At 43.3% G+C, this 18,824-nt stretch overlaps 1 protein-coding gene across 1 annotated transcript in view; it reads right to left on the reverse strand.

Moving 5' to 3' along the window:
• The window catches only part of LOC124789222 (Kv channel-interacting protein 4-like), a 130,744-nt gene that overhangs the window by 46,864 nt on the left and 65,056 nt on the right, over positions 1-18,824 (reverse strand). The window lies entirely within an intron of this gene.

Genomic DNA, 18,824 nt, shown 5'->3' on the forward strand with positions numbered 1-18,824 from the left:
TGTATCTTACGAGTCTCATTTGTATAGCCAAGAGAGATGTATCACAAGGAATAAATAAATAAAGTTAAGTATATTCCAAAGCTACGTATTTTCTTGATAGCAGTCATAACGTATCTTGTTCCAGACTTGACGCCAGTCGGCGTGTGTGTACGCGTGCCTTTCTTTTGGCTACTTCAGTGTGGCGTAACAGTCTTGTTACGTCACAACATTTCCTTTCTTAGTTTCCGTTTGAAAGAGGAATTGCTCAGAATGCTTTTGGTGATACAACATTTCCTGGCCAGACTCGTCATTAAATTCTCATTTTCTCAGTATCCTGATGAAGTGTAATGGAGGCAGTGCTACCGAGGTAGGGAAAGACGGGTAGTGTAGGATTTGTACACCTTTCCGAAATTATAATATTTTCTGAAGGTTGTATTGAAACATTGTTCTCAATATACACTACTACGATACATTAATTGATGTAATTATAAAACCTGATGTCATAAGAATAACGTTCGTTGCTTTTTTAATATTTCTCCCAGCCTTTGCTTTTTGGTCGTTTAAATTTTTGGAAGGTTATATCGGACATGAACTTACAATTAAAAAAACTTTTTTTTAGTTTTGTTTATATTTTTTTGGAAAAGAGTTTTAATTGGATTGCTATTATCAACTTGAACTTGTCTTTCAGCTCACCTAATTTCTCAAAGAAACTGTTGAATTGTTTCTTGCAGAAACCTGCTGCAAGCTGCAAACTCACGCATTAAGCCTTCTTGAAACCTTGTATTCACATATTTTCAAAAAATCACACTAAAAGTTGTTACCTGCTTTCATTTTTGTCTTACCGAGCCGATTCTTAATTTTCAGTCGTTCTACATATTCCTACACTAGTTTTAAGATCTTCTCTCCCCTCAAAGGCAGAAACTGGCTATCTAAATTTTTAACATGATTTTGCAACACTGTTTCCTGTTCGTCGCTGGATGTTTTCGGGAAGAAAAGCTAATAAGTTTTTCTTGCAAAGGGTTTCATGCCCACCTCCTAGTTTTCCCGTACGGCTTTAGTCTATTCCTTAATGACCTTCTTGAAATAATGTTTCTTGCTCGCTTCCGTAATTGTTACTTCAAGAAGTCGATCTTCTGTACGGCTCCCTTCATGTTATTTTCATGCCATTTATGTCTTGACTTCTCCATCTTTGCCTGTTAAAAGAAAAATGCCGTACATATTTAAGTCTTCACGCTGTTTCTTTGTCCTGAACAGACCGAAATTGCTTCGTCCAGTGCTACCCAAACGTACAGCTGTGGTAGTTTAACATTAGCATTGTTATTACTTGGGCTAGACAATGTCACAGCGTACAAAATTGACGACACCAGTTGTACAATGTCTAAAGATACAATAAAAAATCGAATATTACTTTCTTGCAAATAAAACACAACACTCCACAGCTGAGCTCGCTAGCAGTAGGTTATTATTACCACCCCGAGGAGGGATGTATTTGTAGGTGCAGTTGAAATGGTTACCTATGGGCAACATTATGTTTCAAACAACCAGAATCTTTCGCAAATCTCAAGTCGTCACTTCCGTCAATCACTCTACCTTCTAAAGCCCAGACAAGTTCTGATGCATACCAAGCGGGACTAGAACTCCTAGAAGAAAGGATATTGTGGTTCTATGGTTCAACCACAGTATGAGCATTTCAGTCTACAGTGGAGTGTGTGACAATGTGAATCCTACTGGCATACTAAAACTGTAGTGGACTGGAATCCGAACCCAGAACCTTGTCTTGACTGGATGTTTCAAAATGATGATTTGCCACTTCAGAAGGCTGAAGCTTATGAGGAACCATTCCAGTGTGGTGCGACTGTTATAGGTCAGACCACACGCAGCGTAGAAGCATACTGCAGTAAACTAGCTATGACAAAAACAAAAGTCTGTTATTGGTGAGTACTGTGTGTCCAGAAAGGAAGGGATTTAGGTGTGAATTTCCCGTCGACGAGACGAGGCCTAAGTTCGGTTTGGGAAATAATGTAGAAGGAAATTGACCGTTCTCTTTCAAAGAAATCATCCTAGAATTCGCCTTAAGCGTTTAGAGAAATCACGCGAAACCTAGTTCTGGATGTCTGGACAGGGATTTGAACCGACGTCCTCCCGAATATAAGTGCACAGTATTTTACCACTGCACTCGCTACTGTGTCCTCATATGACGTTCATCGGAACATAAGAAGACAATAACTTCGTTCTGGGACTATTACTACAGAATCCATGGAGATTCAAATTGCTGAAAAGCTTATTAACTGTAACAGCAGATACTAACTTGAATTCTGTCATTTCCACTAACTGCTTTCAGACAATAGAAGGTACCCACTGCGTGATTCAGACGCCGATTGAGGTAAGACACTGGAATCGTGTTCGGAGGGAGCGGTGTTCAAATTTCCGTCCAGACTTCCAGGTTTAGATTCTCCATGACTTCCCTAAATCATGGGGTAATTCATAAGATAGCTGACTCTACAATCCTTTGTTATGCTGTAACACCGAAAATGCGGGATGCATGGCACCTGCTACCGATATATAACTCTTTTTTTGAATTGTATGTAAATATTTGTAATTAAAATGCTTTCTTTTAATAAGTAAGGACATTGCTTCACTGCATGTGTACATTTAGGTAGAAGTCTGTTGACATTTCATTGTATTTATCTGTGTTTTACTGTGAAACTTATAAGCTCTGGGAAAAAGCGAAAGGGGGGGGGGGGGGGAGAGGATTTGTGATGAGTGCTCATCACATGACGAATGGTGTTCCCATGCCAAGAGTATGACGTAGCCGCTCCTATCGATTGACGACGGTGACTTCTATACGCTAGCGATATAACTGTCTTCCAAGTCAAGAACAGACGAAATATAACATTACTAGAGGCGGTCAGTGCCAAGAACATATCATATTCGTGTCGGAGTTGCCTTGGGGCTACCATTGGTCGGAAGAGAAGCTGGTAAACTGGGGCTGGAAAGACAGCACTCTTAAGACCTTGGACTGACAGCCCTCCGGTCAGCTTCCTACTGCAACAACTAGGGCTAGTGCCAACAGCTGGGAGAATTAATAGCTAGAGGTTGTTGAGTCCTCGAGAACCGGCGAGGTTACACATCGTGCCTGGACCCCAATAGTCACGGTTGCTTTGTATCGCTGCATCTCCTCGAGGAAGAAGAGCACCTGTTTGAAAATTTATCTGAATGTAACACTTGTCGCCGTCTTGACCAAATAGTGAAATCCTCTCAACACGAACGAGTCTGAAGTCAGATTCAGAAATACAACTTTTCAGTATTTCAGGTATCTGTCTCTTACAGTTCCTTTTCTCTGAAGTTTTCTTAAAGGATTAATTTGCATTTAATGACTGGGGAATTTCGAAATAAAATCGCTGAAATAAAATCGATAACCGGGTAATAAATTCACCAGCAAGTTAATCATTAAGGATGGGTAGTGAATCTAGAGTGGTATGCATTGATTATTACTTATGTGTGCTATCTTTCTTTGTTAATGGCCCCTCACAGACGCACATGTACGCATGCGACGCGCGACTGGTCTGGCTAGAGTCGTAGTGTTAGAACTTCCGGACGTACATTATCTATATCTTCGATGGCGCTGTCCCCGTCACAGGATGGTGTGGGCATACAGTCCGCTATTAAATTATGCGACATGGCAAAACCATATTATTTTTAGCCAGCTCAACTCAAAATGATTGGAACGTGCTAAGTTAAAATACCCTGTTCGTAAGTAAACAACTTCTGGATATAGTCCCGAAACTTCGTCAAATATTCATTCCGGCGGTAAAACTTCAGTTTCAAAACTAGTGATTTCTTCTGCACTTTAAGGCTTAGGCACTTGTGCCTGTTCCGTCCTCACTTTTCACTGCCACCTCGTTTTGGGTCTCCCTACGTCCTTTCTTCCTCTTGGCTGGTAAAGCGTTGCCTGACACTTACTCTTTATGGGTGACAACTCCGTAGTATTTTATTTTCTTCGGTCTTTTTATTAACACCCTCAAAGAAAAAAAAGGAAAAATGACGCACCCCGCGGAAATTATCCGAATGGCACGCAAATCCGTAGATTTGATGTCCATGTACAGGAAAACGTATGATTACAATTTCAGAAAAATTGGATGATTTATTCAAGAGAAAGAACTTCCCAAATTGAGCGTTGGTCACCCTCTGATCATTATGCAAGCAGCTATTCTGCTTGGCATTGGCTGACAGAGTTGTTGGGTGTCCTCCTGAATTCCGTCCAGTTGGCATGGTAGGTCCTCAAACTTCCATAGCTGTTTGGAGTGCCTTGCCCATAATGCTCCAAATTTTCTTAATTAGGGAGAGATTCGGCGATTTTGCTGGCCAAGGTAGGGTTCGCGCAAGCATGAGGCAAGCAGTAGAAACTCTCGCCTTCAGTAGGCGGACATTTTCTTACTGAAATGTAATCCAGGATGGCTTATCATTAAGGGGAAATTGTATGTCCTATGTCGCCAATGTTAAATTATCCAGTTTTGGGACCCATTATCTTGGAAACTTTTTGAGACACCAACTTACAATACTCCTTAACTATTGAATGCACCTTTCTAGTTACACTGAACTACAGTTATTACTAAAGTTGTATTGTGGGGAAGTTTATCTTTTGTTTCTCAAACACTCAATTTGACAGAATTTTGTAAATAAATGAACATAAAAAACAACTCGGGATATTTTAATTATTCTAGTTCCATTCGTGTTGAATCTCACACTTAGCATGCTGTGAAAATTTCATGTCTCTACCATCAGTACTTTTTCAGAAAATGGGTCATTTATTGCAAAAAATGTAGTTCGGAGATATTGAGGTTTAAAACTATTTTATTACAAATTTTCATACAGACTTACATTTCAACTTCTTTTATGCACTAGAATTGCCGTCGCCCATAGTCTGTGTCTTACTCAGTGTCACAACAGCCCAGTGCTTGCCTCCTCCTTTTCTTTATTGCTTCTTTTGTCATTTGCTGAGCAGATAACTCTGCTTCACGTACACGAAGCTCATCCAGTTCCCTCAGTCCTTTAGCTGTGTTCTGTCCAAATCTTACCCCTGACTTTTCCAGAACCTTAAGTCTTTCATAGTTCCTACCATTAAAAGTTATTAAAACATCAGACACTGCCAACTTTAGAGTCATAAGGCCAACAAATACGTTTTTACGCACACGGCACCACAAAGACAGCGAGAGACAGTTTCAGAAAGAACTTGTGCAAGGATTTGCAGATCACTACTGAGGTTGCACATGATATCATTACTTTCACCCCTGTCACCCATTTCTAAAGTTACTTTCCTTTTCTATGCACTACGGGGCATGGTCACTTCAGAAATATTATCATGGTTTCCTTCACTGCTGTTTCCAAGTACTTCAGAAGAAAATGCAGGTCTCACATATTTTTTACTCGCAAATTTGCGTTTCTTGAAGTTACTTTTACGCTTAGTCATTTTATTTACGTATAAAAAGCAATAGAAGTAAGCTTGCTACAAAAATAGCCGATAATCACACTACTTTCAACCAAAACTAGTATCAGAAACAAAGGGCTGCTTTGTTTATTCGTAATGCCAACATCTGAGACGTAGCAGTAAGCGCAAAGCAAAACAATTCACAGCCTTCTGGACTGTGTAGTTCCCAAGATATGACTGCTCAACTGTGGCAGTATAAATGTAGTCGCGAAATCTGACAGTAACACGTCAACATTCAAAATATTATTTGTAGGTCTTACAACTGTCTGATTTTAATGTATTATATACCAAAATGTCCAGGAAAGTCCAAAGAACATTATGGAGTAGAAAACAGAAAATGCAAAATTTCAAAGAATTTCATGTACAGTGTCTCCTTAAGGGTAGCAAAACAGGGCGTAAAATGACGTTGACGTACCTCTGTGCTGTAATGGTGCTGTGGATGACCATCAAAGGGGTCCTGGTATGAAACGAAATGACACCCCAGACCATCACTTCAGGGTGTCTGGCTGAATGGCGACAGTCAGGTTGGTATTCAACCGCTGTCCAGGGCGTCTCCAGACACATCTTCGGCCTGGAATCTCATTGGCTGGAGTAGAATTGTCTTCAGTTATGAGTCCCGCTTCGAACTGAGTCCTGGTTACCAGCACAGACTTGTATGGAGGTGCCCCGGACACCTCTCGTTTAGTGAGGACTTTTTCATAATTCGTACGGGCAAATACAGGATTCAGACATCTTGAACGGTTCAGGAATCATCTGAGGTGGACACTGTAACTGGACCATGCTGTATACTGAAATATTCATCTTTTCTTTCTAATATTTTTTATTGTATTCGGATACCCTAAAATAATGTACCAAATATTGATGGAAAGCCGTATTTCAGCTAGCGTTAAGGAAACACGACAGTAAGGCAACTGTGATATGACCTGTACTCATCTCTACGCCCGCCGGAAAAAGAGTTTCCTTTAAGACACAGCCGATCATAGGCGTTATTAGAGCTTGAGGACGGTAATGGTTAATGGTGACAACGCTCCTGTGCACGCAGCTTTATTGATGATGACTTTTTTTTTAATGATACACCACCTAGCATAGCATGCTCCTTGGATACTTTCATCAAAGCTCGAGATGAGCTATCTCAAAACATGGTCCAAATTCTACCAACACTCCCCTACCCTCTCTCTATCCACTTCCTCCTCCCTCATCCCACCCCTTTCTCCTGTTTCCCTGTGATTATATTGTTTAACAATGTAGGTACTGCTGCACAGAACATAGATATTGTATTCTGAATAACTGTTCATCTTCTATTTATAAATGAATTCTCATACTGAGTGACCGAGCCAGGTGGCGCAGTGGTTAGCACACGACACTCGCATTCGGTTCAATCCCTGATTTAGGTTTTCCATGATTTCGCCAAATCGCATAAGGCAAATGCTGGGATAGTTCCTTTGAAAGGGCAATGTCAACTTCCTTCCCCATCCATCCTGAATTCGATGAGACCGATGACCTCCCTGTTTGGTCTCTTCCACCACATCAACCCCCCTCTCATACTGATTGTAACTTCATATTACTGGTTATATTAACTGGTGTAGACGTACTCGGTATAACTCTGTTGTATTTGGGGTTTCTGTACGTGTCAGTTTTGTCAATAAGCACGAATCCGGCCTATAATTTACTGTCCTACTTTCAATGTAAGTACAAACATTATAAAGGTTGCGTATATATCGATTAACGGTTGTTGAGTACAGAAACGAAATGTCTGCTTAAAAGCTCATTGGTGTAACATGCGTAATCCAGTTCACTTGTGGTTTTCATAGTGGAGTCTTTTGAAATTATCCTCTGATATTTTGAAAAGGCGTTAGTTACTTCGATCGTATGCTTTTAAATGGGGCTGCTATTTGCATCCATTTCTTGCCTCTTAGTAAGAAACTGTTTTCAAATTGCTTTAAAATGTTATAATAAGGATCTTCTAAGTGTAGAGTAATGTCTTCATCGTGTATATAATGCAAACATGAAAAACATGTATGTATTAGGATTTCCTAGTTATTAAGTAGAGGCAGCTGCCATCTGATGGTACTCCATAACAGCATACAGTCCGGTCGACTATTGCTGGGGCAATGTGCCTTCATCTGTAAGCACGGACAGAGCAAGTAACATTTTATGAATGTGTGCCACATGTAAGGTTTTATCACTTGATGTATGAAGCGGAACTACAGCCTTTGCTCCAACGAGGCATGTGCACCTCTCATACGTTTAATACTACTATTGACGTTCGATGTTCCATAATTATTTATATTTATATTACAATTATGTTCGTATGTATACAGGACTAGCTGACAGTGCACTACATACCGTGGCACTAAATTAATGTAAGTTAAGGCTACGTAACGCTCGTGTTTTGAAAAACTGTCTTCTAAGTGTATTCTGACCATTAGAATGTAAGAAGGCCGTTGAAAACACTATTGTAAATATATAAAATATCTTTCAGCTCTGAAGATAGCAATTAAACTAGTCGTCAACACTTGCAATTCATGCTATCTGGGTAAATAAAACTTCTTCAACGAGAAGAGTATATTTTTCGTAATAAGAGATCGCTCTCCTACCGACGATGTCAGATATAATACATAAATTAGTACTCTTGCCTGCACGCAGAAGTTGATAGCTATACCGTTCATTATATCCGCCATGCATTATACATTATACTTCTCACTACTGTCAACGCTTTATCCGTATACGCAAAACTCGCTTGATCCTTTTGTATCTGAAGGATTACCATTTCGCAACTGTTGAAATGAAGTGGTAACGTGGACCAAAGATCACGATTAAATCTCACAAACGGTTCTGTTTAATGAGAGAGCGGTTAAGCAAGCTGTATCGAAAAATGAGGTTTGCATTTTTCGTTACTTTAAATAACTCGATTGAAAATGTGCTCCCCGTTCCGTTATTCAGTTACTTACTTGATCTCACTGTTGTGCGGAGTTGCCTCTTTACAGGGGCACTAATTTCGGTGAGTGCGCCGGATAGATGGTGTAGGACCGGAGTTTCGAGGGAAACGTGTGTGGGGCTGAATGGCGGTGGTCTAAGCGCCGCAGGGCCATCCTCAGACCGGTCATTAGTTAAAGTGCTGACACATAACAGCGAAAGTTAGGCTTAAATTCCAACCGATACACGCACAATGCAAACGCGCTGAATTGCTGTGTGAATCTCTCTCTCTCTTATCTCTCACACACACATACACATACATACATACAGGGTGTCCAGAAAAGGACTCCCTGATTTCAAAATCAAATATCTCGAAAACAAAGATCGATAGAGGAATGCAGTAAACGGCATGTTTATTGTGAAAGCTGTAAGAAGTTTATACAGCAGTTTGAAATAATAGTTACTAAAGCTGCTAACAGATGGCGCTGTAATCGCCATACTTAATGCCTAGTATAAATAGTGTTCTGAAGCCCAGAGCGATCAGTTCCACTATTGAAACGTGAAAGGAGGTTAGCGTACCGAAGGAAGAGTTTAAAACCATGTACTCCATTGAAAAACGCGTTTTTCTGGTGCTAGAGTACCACAGGTTAGAAGAGAGTCCTACGGCAACAAGGCGAAGTTTTCAAGCACGATTTAATGTTCCAAAAGGATCCGATGCGAAAACCATTCCTAAGCTCTTCGCAAAATTTCAACGAACAGGCAGCGTAACTGATGATCTAGTGGGGCATGTTGGCTGCAAGTAAACCGCAGTTACGCCTGAAAATATCGCCACAGTTTCTGGAATTATTCAGCGAAATCCTATGTCATCCGTCCGTAGAATTGCATCTGAGACTGGTTTGAAGCCTTCCAGCACGCAGAAAATACTGAGAAAGAGCCATTCAAAATTCAAACGCACCAGGCCATACCCGTACGAGCTGTGCAACAAAGGGTTGCCTTTGCTAATCAGATGCTCACAATGATTGATAGTGAAGGATTTGTTGTTGGCTGCATCTGGTTTGCAGATGAAGCACACTTCCACCTGAATGGATACGTGAATAAGCAGAACTGGCTATTTTGGGGTTCCGAAAAGCCATATTGGTGTGAAGCGAAACCCCTGTATTCTCCTAAAGTTACTGTGTGGGCTGCAGTATGCAGCAGAGGCATTATTGGCCCTTTTTTCACTCGAGAAACGGCCATTGGTGCACGTTACGTTGCAATTTTGGAACAATTTGTCGCCACACAGCAAGCGTTAGAAGATCGACCAGGCACTGAAAGGTTTATGCAAGATGGAGCCCGACCACATCGGACCGAACAAGTGTTTCGCTTTCTTGAGGAATACTTCGCGAATCGAGTCATTGCTTGGGAATATCCCAAATTTACTGGTGCAGGCATGGATTGGCCTCCATATTCGCCGGATTTGACTCCCTGCGACTTTTTTTGTGGTGCACAGTGAAAGACATGGTCTACCCGAAGCATCCCGCCACGCTGGACGAGCTTGAATCGGCGATCTCTGTGGCATGTGAATCCATTTCGGTTGATACACTACGAAATGTGATGGCGAATTTCATTCTTCGTTTGCGCCACCTCTGTACTGCCAATGGTGAACATTTTGAAAACATTGTGATGTGATTGTTTGCAAAGATTGTTTTCATACGACTAGGACTAATGACCTCAGCAGTTGAGTCCCATAGTGCTCAGAGCCATTTGAACCATACGATTATTTCACTTATGTATGCTGATATGAGCTGTACAGCGTACAGCGGGATCTGTTGGCAGCTTCTGTAACTGTTATTTCAAACTGCTGTATAAACTTCTTACAGCCTTCACAATAAACATACCGTTTACTGTATTCCTCTATCGATCTTTGTTTTCGAGATATTTAATTTTGAAATCAGAGAGCCCTTAAAGTATTCTTTGATTTGTTGGCGGTGAACAGTACTCTTGGGCAGAGTTATTTTGATCACCAGCAAACTGTACAACGAGAGAGGTTCTATAAAACTAAAACCAAGTTGCTACGGCCTCTTCAGCGTGGCGGAAATCTACAACTACATCTACATCCATACTTCGCAAGACACCTGACGGTGTGTGGCGGAGGGTACCCTGAGTACCTCTATCGGTTCTCCCTTCTATTCCAGTCTCGTATTATTCGTGGAAAAAAGGATTGTCGGTATGCTTCTGTGTGGGCTCTAATCTCTCTGATTTTATCCTCTTGGTCTCTTCGCGAGATATACGTAGGAGGGAGCAATATACTGCTTGACTCTTCGGTGAAGGTATGTTCTCGAAACTTTAACAAAAGCCCGTCCCGAGCTACTGAGCTTCTCTCCTGCAGAGTCTTCCACTGGACTTTATCTATAATCTCCGTAACGCTTTCGCGATTACTAAATGATCCTGTAACGAAGCGCGCTGCTCTCAGTTGGATCTTCTCTGTCTCTTCTATCAACCCTATCTGGTACGGATCCCACACTGCTGAGCAGTATTCAAGCAGTGGGCGAACAAGTGTACTGTAACCTACTTCCTTTGTTTTCGGATTGCATTTCCTTAGGATTCTCCCAATGAATCTCAGTCTGGCATCTGCTTCACCAACGATCAACTTTATATGATCATTCCATTTTAAATCACTCCTAATGCGTACTGCCAGATAATTTATGGAATTAACTGCTTCCAGTTGCTGACCTGCTATTTTGTAGCTAAATGATAAGGGATCTATCTTTCTATGTATTCGCAGCACATTACACTTATCTATATTGAGATTCAATTGCCATTCCCTGCACCATGCATCAATTCGCTGCAGATCCTCCTGCATTTCAGTACAATTTTCCATTGTTACAACCTCTCGATACACCACAGCATCATCTGCAAAAAGCCTCAGTGAAGTTCCGATGTCATCCACAAGGTCATTAATGTGTATTGTGAATAGCAACGGTCCTATGACACTCCCCTGCGGCACACCTGAAATCACTCTTACTTCGGAAGACTTCTCTCCATTGAGAATGACATGCTGCGTTCTGTTATCTAGGAACTCTTGAATCCAATCACACCATTGGTCTGATAGTTCATATGCTCTTACTTTGTTCATTAAAGGACTGTGGGGAACTGTATCGAACGCCTTGCGCAAGTCAAGAAACACGGCATCTACCTGGGAACCCGTGTCTGTGGCCCTCTGAGTCTCGTGGACGAATAGCGTGAGCTGGGTTTCACACGACCGTCTTTTTCGAAACCCATGCTGATTCCTACAGAGTAGATTTCTAGTCTCCAGAAAAGTCATTATACTCGAACATAATAAGTGTTCCAAAGTTCTACAGCTGATTGACGTTAGAGATATAGGTCTATAGTTTTGCACATCTGTTCGACGTCCGTTCTTGAAAACGGTGATGACCTGTTCCCTTTTCCAATCCTTTGAAACGCTACGATCTTCTAGAGACATACGGTACACCGCTGCAAGAAGGGGGGCAAGTTCCTTCGCGTACTCAGTGCAAAATCGAACTGGTATCCCATCAGGTCCAGCGGCCTTTCCTCTTTTGAGCGATTTTAATTGTTTCTCTATCCCTCTGTCGTCTATTTCGATATCTACCATTTTGTCATCTGTGAGACACTCTAAAGATGGAACTACAGTGCAGTCTTCCTCTGTGAAACAGCTTTGGAAATAGACATTTAGTATTTCGGCCTTTAGTCTGTCATCCTCTGTTTCAGTACCATTTTGGTCACAGAGTGTCTGGACATTTTGTTTTGATCCACCTACCGCTTTGACATAAGACCAAAATTTCTTAGGATTTTCTGCCACGTCAGTACATAGAACTTTACTTTCGAATTCATTGAACGCCTCTCGCATAGCCCTCCTCACACTACATTTCGCTTCGCGTAGTTTATGTTTGTCTGCAAGGCTTTGGCTATGTTTATGTTTGCTGTGATGTTCCCTTTGCTTCCGCAGCAGTTTTCTAACTCGGTTGTTGTATCACGGTGGCTCTTTTCCATCTCTCTTTCCATCTGCTGGGTTCTGAAGGTGATCTTCCCTTTTCCCGGTTAATATGTGAGAAAGAGCGGAGACACGGTTGTAACCTTCCCCCATGTTACTGAATCTGTGATGCAGCAGTAGGGGGAAGGGAACGGACATTTGGAAAACGGATTTAAAGTTCAGGTAGAGGAAATAAAAACTTTTGTGATTCTGGCAGAGCCGATAATGGATTTGGAAGACCAGGTAAACGTATACTTCCTTGAAAAGCGGTTGTAGGGCGAACACTAAAAAATATAAAACAAGGGTGTTGCGCCATAGTCACATAGAAGGAGGAGATGCTGAGCGAATTACACTGATTAGAGGAAATAGTATGATCACATGGTCAATGGCGTTTCGGTCCAGCTTCTGAACGCAGTATGACAGTGATTCTGAGTGGCATGGATTCCGCAAGTTCCTGGTAGGTTCCCAAACGGTTGTGTCGGCAAACATCGATTCAAACGTCGCTTGATTTCCGCAAAATTACGGGGCCGGCTATTTAAGAGCGTGAAGCTAGTGCTCATAGCGTCGTAAATGTGTTCTGTCGAGTTAAGATGACGCGAATTTTCTGGCCTAGACATCAATGTGAATTCACTGTCGTGATCCTCACTCCAGTGTAGCAAGTGAATTCCTGGCAGATTAAAACTGTGTGCCAGACTGAGACTCGAACTCGGGACCTTTGCCTTTCGCAGGCAAGTGTTCTACCGACGGAGCTACCCAGCACGACTCACCATCCCTCCCCACACCTTCAGTTCTATCAGTACCGCGAAAGGCAAAGATCACATCTACATCTACGTAATTAATCTACTATTCACAATAAAGTGCCTGGCAGAGGGTTCAATGAACCACCTTCAAGCTGTCTCTCTACCGTTCCACTCTCGAACGGCGTGCGGGAAAAACGAGCACTTAAATTTTTCTGTGCGATCCCTGATTTCTCTTATTTTATCGTGATGTTCATTTCTCCTTATGTTGGTGGGTGCCAACAGAACACTTTTGCTGTCGGAGGACAAAACTGGTGATTGAAGTTTCATTAGAAGATCCCGTCGCTAAGAAAAACTACCTTTGTTTTAATGACTGCCACTTCAATTCAAGTATCATGTCTGTGGCACTATCTCCCCTATTTCCAGTTAATACAAAACTAGCTACCTTTTATGTACTTTTTCGATGTCATCCGTCAGTCCCACCTGATGCGAATCCCATACCGCACAGCAGTACTCCAGAATAGGGCGGACAAGCATAGTGTAAGCAGTGTCTTTAGCAGACATGTTGCTCCTTCTAAGTGTTTTGCCAATGAATCACAGTTTTTGGTTTTCTCTACCCACAACATTATCTATGTGATCGTTCCGGTTTAGGGTATTTGTACTTGTAATCCCTAAGTACTGAGTTGAATTTACAGCCTTTAGATTTGTGTGAATTATCGCGTATCGGAATTTAAGCGGATTTCTCTTAGTACTTATGTGAATAACTACACACTTTGCTTTATTCAGGGTCAATTGCCACTTTTTGCACCATACAGATACGTTATCTAAATCATTTTTCAATTAGTTTTGGTCATCTGATGACTTTACAAGACCATAAATGACAGCGTCATCTGCAAACAATCTAAGACGTCCACTGAGATTGTCGTTAATATATATCAGAAAAATAGAGGGCCTATAACACTTCCTTGGAGAACGCCGGATATTACTTCTATATTACTCCGCGACTTTCCGTCTATTACTACGAAATATGACCTTTCTGACAGGAAACCACGAATCCAGTTGCACAACTGAGGCGATATTCCTTAGGCACGCAGTTTGGTTAGAAGACGGTTGTGAGGAACGATGTCTAAAACCCTCTGGAAATCTGAAAATATGGAATCGGTTTGACATCCCCTGACGATGGAACTCATTACTTCATGAGTATAAAGAACTAGTTGTGTTTCGCAAGAACGATATTTTCTGTATCCGTGCTGACTATGTGTCAATAAATCGTTTTATTCGAGGTTCCTCATAGTGTTTGAATACAGTATATGTTCCAAAACCCCACTGCAAATCGACGTTATATGGGCCCGTAATTCAAAGGATTACTCCTACTTCCCTTTTTTGTTATTGGTGTGACTTAAACAGTTTTCTAGTCTTTAGGTACGGATCTTTCTGTGAGCGAGCGATTGTATATAATTGATAAATTTGGAGCTTTTGTATCAGCATACTGTGAGAGGAACCTGACTGGTATACAATCTGGACCGGAAGCCTTGCCTTTACTAATTATTTAAGCTGCTTTGCGACACCGACGACATCTACTTCTATGTTTCTCATCTTGGTGGTTGTTCTTGATTGGAATTTAGAAATATTTACTTTGTCTTAAGTTCGAGTCTCGGTCCGGCACACAGTTTTCATCTGCCAGGAACTTTCATATCAGCGCACTCTCTGCTGCAGAGTTAAAATTTCATTCTGGAAACATCTCCCAAGCTGTGGCTACGCCATGTCTCCGCAATATCCTTTCTTCTGCAAGCTTCGCAGGAGAGCTTCTGTAAAGTTTAGAAGGTAGGAGACGAGGTACTGGCAGCATTGAAGCTGTGGGGAAGGGTCGTGAGTCGTGCTAGAGCAGCTCAGATGGTAGAGCACTTGTCCACGAAAGGCAATGTTCCCGAGTTCGATTTCGTAAGAGTGCACACTCCGCTGCAGAGTGACAATTTCATTCTTGCAGTGTAACAAGATTCTGTGCTTGTGACACGGACCGTTATCCTGCTGGAAGATGCCACTGGCGTGAGGAAGGACGAAGCGATGGTGGAGGTCCGCAGTAATGTTCGCGTAGATCACGACTGTCATGATGCCTTGGATTACTAAGATGTGTTCGCCTGCTTAGCTGGGTCGTAACGTGCCCGCCTCCCATGCAATCGGGCCCGGGTTCGATTCCCGGCCGTGTTGGAGATTTCCTCTGCTCAGGGACTGGGTATTGTGTTGTCCTCATCATCATTTCATCCTCATCAGCGGCGAGCAAGTCGCCCAGTGTGGCGTCGACTGAAATAAGTCTTGTGCTTGGCGGCCGAACTTCCTCAGATGGGGCCTCCCGGCCAACGATGCCATACACTCATTTCATTTCACTCCGATGTGTTTCGTAGAAGCCAAGGTGGATGTCTCCCACAACGCAATACTGCTTCTCAAGCCTGCGTCAGTTGCACGGTGCATATTTGGAGCAGCCATTCACCTGGATGCTGGCGTATCCAGACACGACCTTCGACATGGTGTTGGTTCAAATGGCTCTGAGCACTATGGGACTTAACATCTTAGGTCATCAGTCCCCTAGAACTTAGAACTACTTAAACCTAACTAACCTAAGGACATCACACAACACCCAGCCATCACGAGGCAGAGAAAATCCCTGACCCCGCGGGGAATCGAACCCGGGAACCCGGGCGTGGGAAGCGAGAACGCTACCGCACGACCACGAGATGCGGGCGACATGGTGTAGCAAGAAGCATGGTTCATCCTATCAGGCTACACATTTCCATTCATCCACTGTCCTATCAGATGATCCCGTGTCCTGTGTAAAATCATAACTGATGATGTCGTTGGGTTAACGAGGGAACACACAGGGGTCGTCATCTGCGGAACCCTATTTTCAAAATATGCCCAGAACGGTGTGCTCTGCAAAATTTTTCGCCTGTACCAGTATTGTAGTCTGTCCTTAGATCTGCCACAGAGCGCTGCCTATTCTACTTTACAGCGCGGATAAGCGTCCGCCGTCCACATTTTGTGATGAGACGTCAGTCAACAACGTTCTATACATGCTTCTTTTTCAGAGTCACTTAGATCGGTGGATATTCCCGTTGACTGCCCTTATGGTCGCTAGAATGATTCCCCCATTCCTCTCTGATCCGCTTATATACGTTTCTTACCGTGTCAGGTACCTGCAACGCCACGAGGCGCTGTTGAATCTCGTGGTGGGCAGTTGTCATTTTTAGGGTCAACTGTGCAGGTTGGGAAATGAGACAGTAAAAGGAGTACATGAGTTTCGTTGCTTGGGCACCAGAACAGACCGTTAAAAGAAAACTGAAGCACCCAGAAGACATGGTTGGATATCAATGTAACATGTGAACATTACTTGCGGATATGTAACAAGTTCAGAGTTGCAGTTCTGTGTGATAAGTAGAACGGCCACAGGTTTCGTTAGTGTTGTTCACTGTTGTTACCAGACTTGCTACGGTATACAAGGGTCGTGAACAGTGCGAGGTATTAAGGGATCATTGAAACGGAGATGGAGATACCGTGCACCTATGTCAGAAAATGTTATCAGCACCTGACGGAGTTTGAAAGAGGCCTCATTGTGGGTCGTGTAGCATTCAGATCTGTGGGACATTCTAATGTGACAGTGGCCCCGTGCTAAACTGCATGGGAACTTAAGCTTACTCATCGTCAACGTTCCAGTCGGCCACATCTGACCACCGGAAGGGAGGATCACCGTATTTTGCAGCAAGCACCTCTTCGCAAGTGTGCCTGCCATCCGAGAACAATATCCTGTGTCATCTTGCACCATCGCTCGGAGAGTAGCATCAACTGGACGAGGGATTACCGTCCCAATTGTAGACTGCCGTTCAAATGGTTCAAATGGCTCTGAGCACTATGGGACTCAACTGCTGTGGTCATCAGTCCCCTAGAACTTAGAACTACTTAAAGCTAACTAACCTAAGGACATCACACACATCCATGCCCGAGGCAGGATTAGAACCTGCGACCGTAGCAGTCGCACGGTTACAGACTGCGCGCCTAGAACCGCGAGACCACCGCGGCCGGCAGACTGCCGTTAACAGCACAACACAAACGGCTGCTGTTGGAGTGATGCAATGAACTGGAAGTGTAGACTGCTGATGAATGGTGTCGCATTGTGTTTAGCGACGTATCGTGGTTCTGTCCTGCCCCAGATGACAATCGTTGGCTACGTGGAGGGAATATTGGACGAGGATGGAATCAGCCAGAATGGGCCGTATTAAAACTCGTCCAAGTTTCCCAAGTATTTATTATTTCCAGCTACAGTGTCCCGGCTCCCCTCGGTCTGTGTCACTGGGTCCCACAATGCTGCAGACACCACTTCGCTGTCTGCAAAACGGATTGGCGCGCAACTGCTGCCTCAGCGACCCGTGCAATGCCCTGTGGTGTGTCTGTCTTGTACGGCCATGGAGTAGTGACGATGTAAGCCTACGCCGGCAGTCAACTCAGCGGTCTCTGTCCCTGCCGCCTCAACGGCGCCTGCTAGGGAGCTGCAAGGTGGCCTGCGGCGTTCTTCCTCGCCGGCATGGCTAAGATTGCGGCGACAACAAGCACCCGCGATCCGGCGTTTCAATTTACAGGCCCTCGCCTCAGAATGCCTCCGGTGCGTGCTGGGAGTCAACTAGACTGCCCGCAGTAGCGAGACATGGCGTGGCCCGCCACCCTGCATTGTCCTCAAAGGGTCCAACCAACGACCTGCTGCGGTGTGTAGCTGGTAATGTGACACGCCCCACGGTCCAGGAGAGCTGTCACACTAGAATGCCTTGTTAGTGAACCGGCGCCTATTTATATGGAGCTGTGCGCCTCTGTTTTGCAAACGTGCAGCTGCGAGTCATGTACTCATAGAATCTAGTTTGGGCAAATGGGACCCTTCTGCCTGTAACGTGCGCCATGCATACTGCTGGGTTTACCCCTTTCACTGGGTATATGGACCTGTGGCCTACTTTCTACTTCGGAACCGTTGGTAGCATAACTTACTGTCAACAGGACCGCGTCTAGCTATAACTTGTGCACTCAGAAATATTGCACTGAGCTAACCTTTTCCCATCTTAACCGGTGGAGGTGCTACAGCTAGTATATCATGGAACTGGGGAGAGGATCAATTCCACTCATTGTTTTGGAGAGAGACAGCGGTGTTATTCCTGGTGTCATGTTGTAGGCAGCTGTGGTGTATCACTTTAGTTCATGGCTGGTAGTGATTGAGATAGTGCTCTCAATCTTGATGGCACAAAGGTACGTTGCGGACATCCTGCGTCCTCATGTGTTACCACTCATCCGACAGTACCGTGGCGCTATTTTTTTAACAGGACAATACTCGACCACAGACGCCACGTTTCTTTATGAACTGTCTGTGAGATCTTGAGGTACTCCTGAGGTCTACATGATCCCTAGCTTCGTCCCTGATAGAACCTGTGTTGGGCCAGACGTCAATTCAGTACCTCTGCCAGTATCCAAAATATTGAGGACTAGTTACAACAGTTGTCGTCGAGTTCGTCTCAGGAGAATATACATCGATTTTTCGATAACCTTCCCAGATGAATTACTGCATGCATGCAGGGTAGAGGGGATGTAACTTCATACTGATAAGTAGGTTCATACTGCGAAGTTCTTTCTTAATTGCACTCTATTTTGTAATCAATGAAATAAAGATCGCATACTCTCTCAA

This window comes from Schistocerca piceifrons, chromosome 3, assembly GCF_021461385.2.
Source record: "Schistocerca piceifrons isolate TAMUIC-IGC-003096 chromosome 3, iqSchPice1.1, whole genome shotgun sequence".
NCBI classification, from domain to species: Eukaryota; Metazoa; Arthropoda; class Insecta; order Orthoptera; family Acrididae; genus Schistocerca; species Schistocerca piceifrons.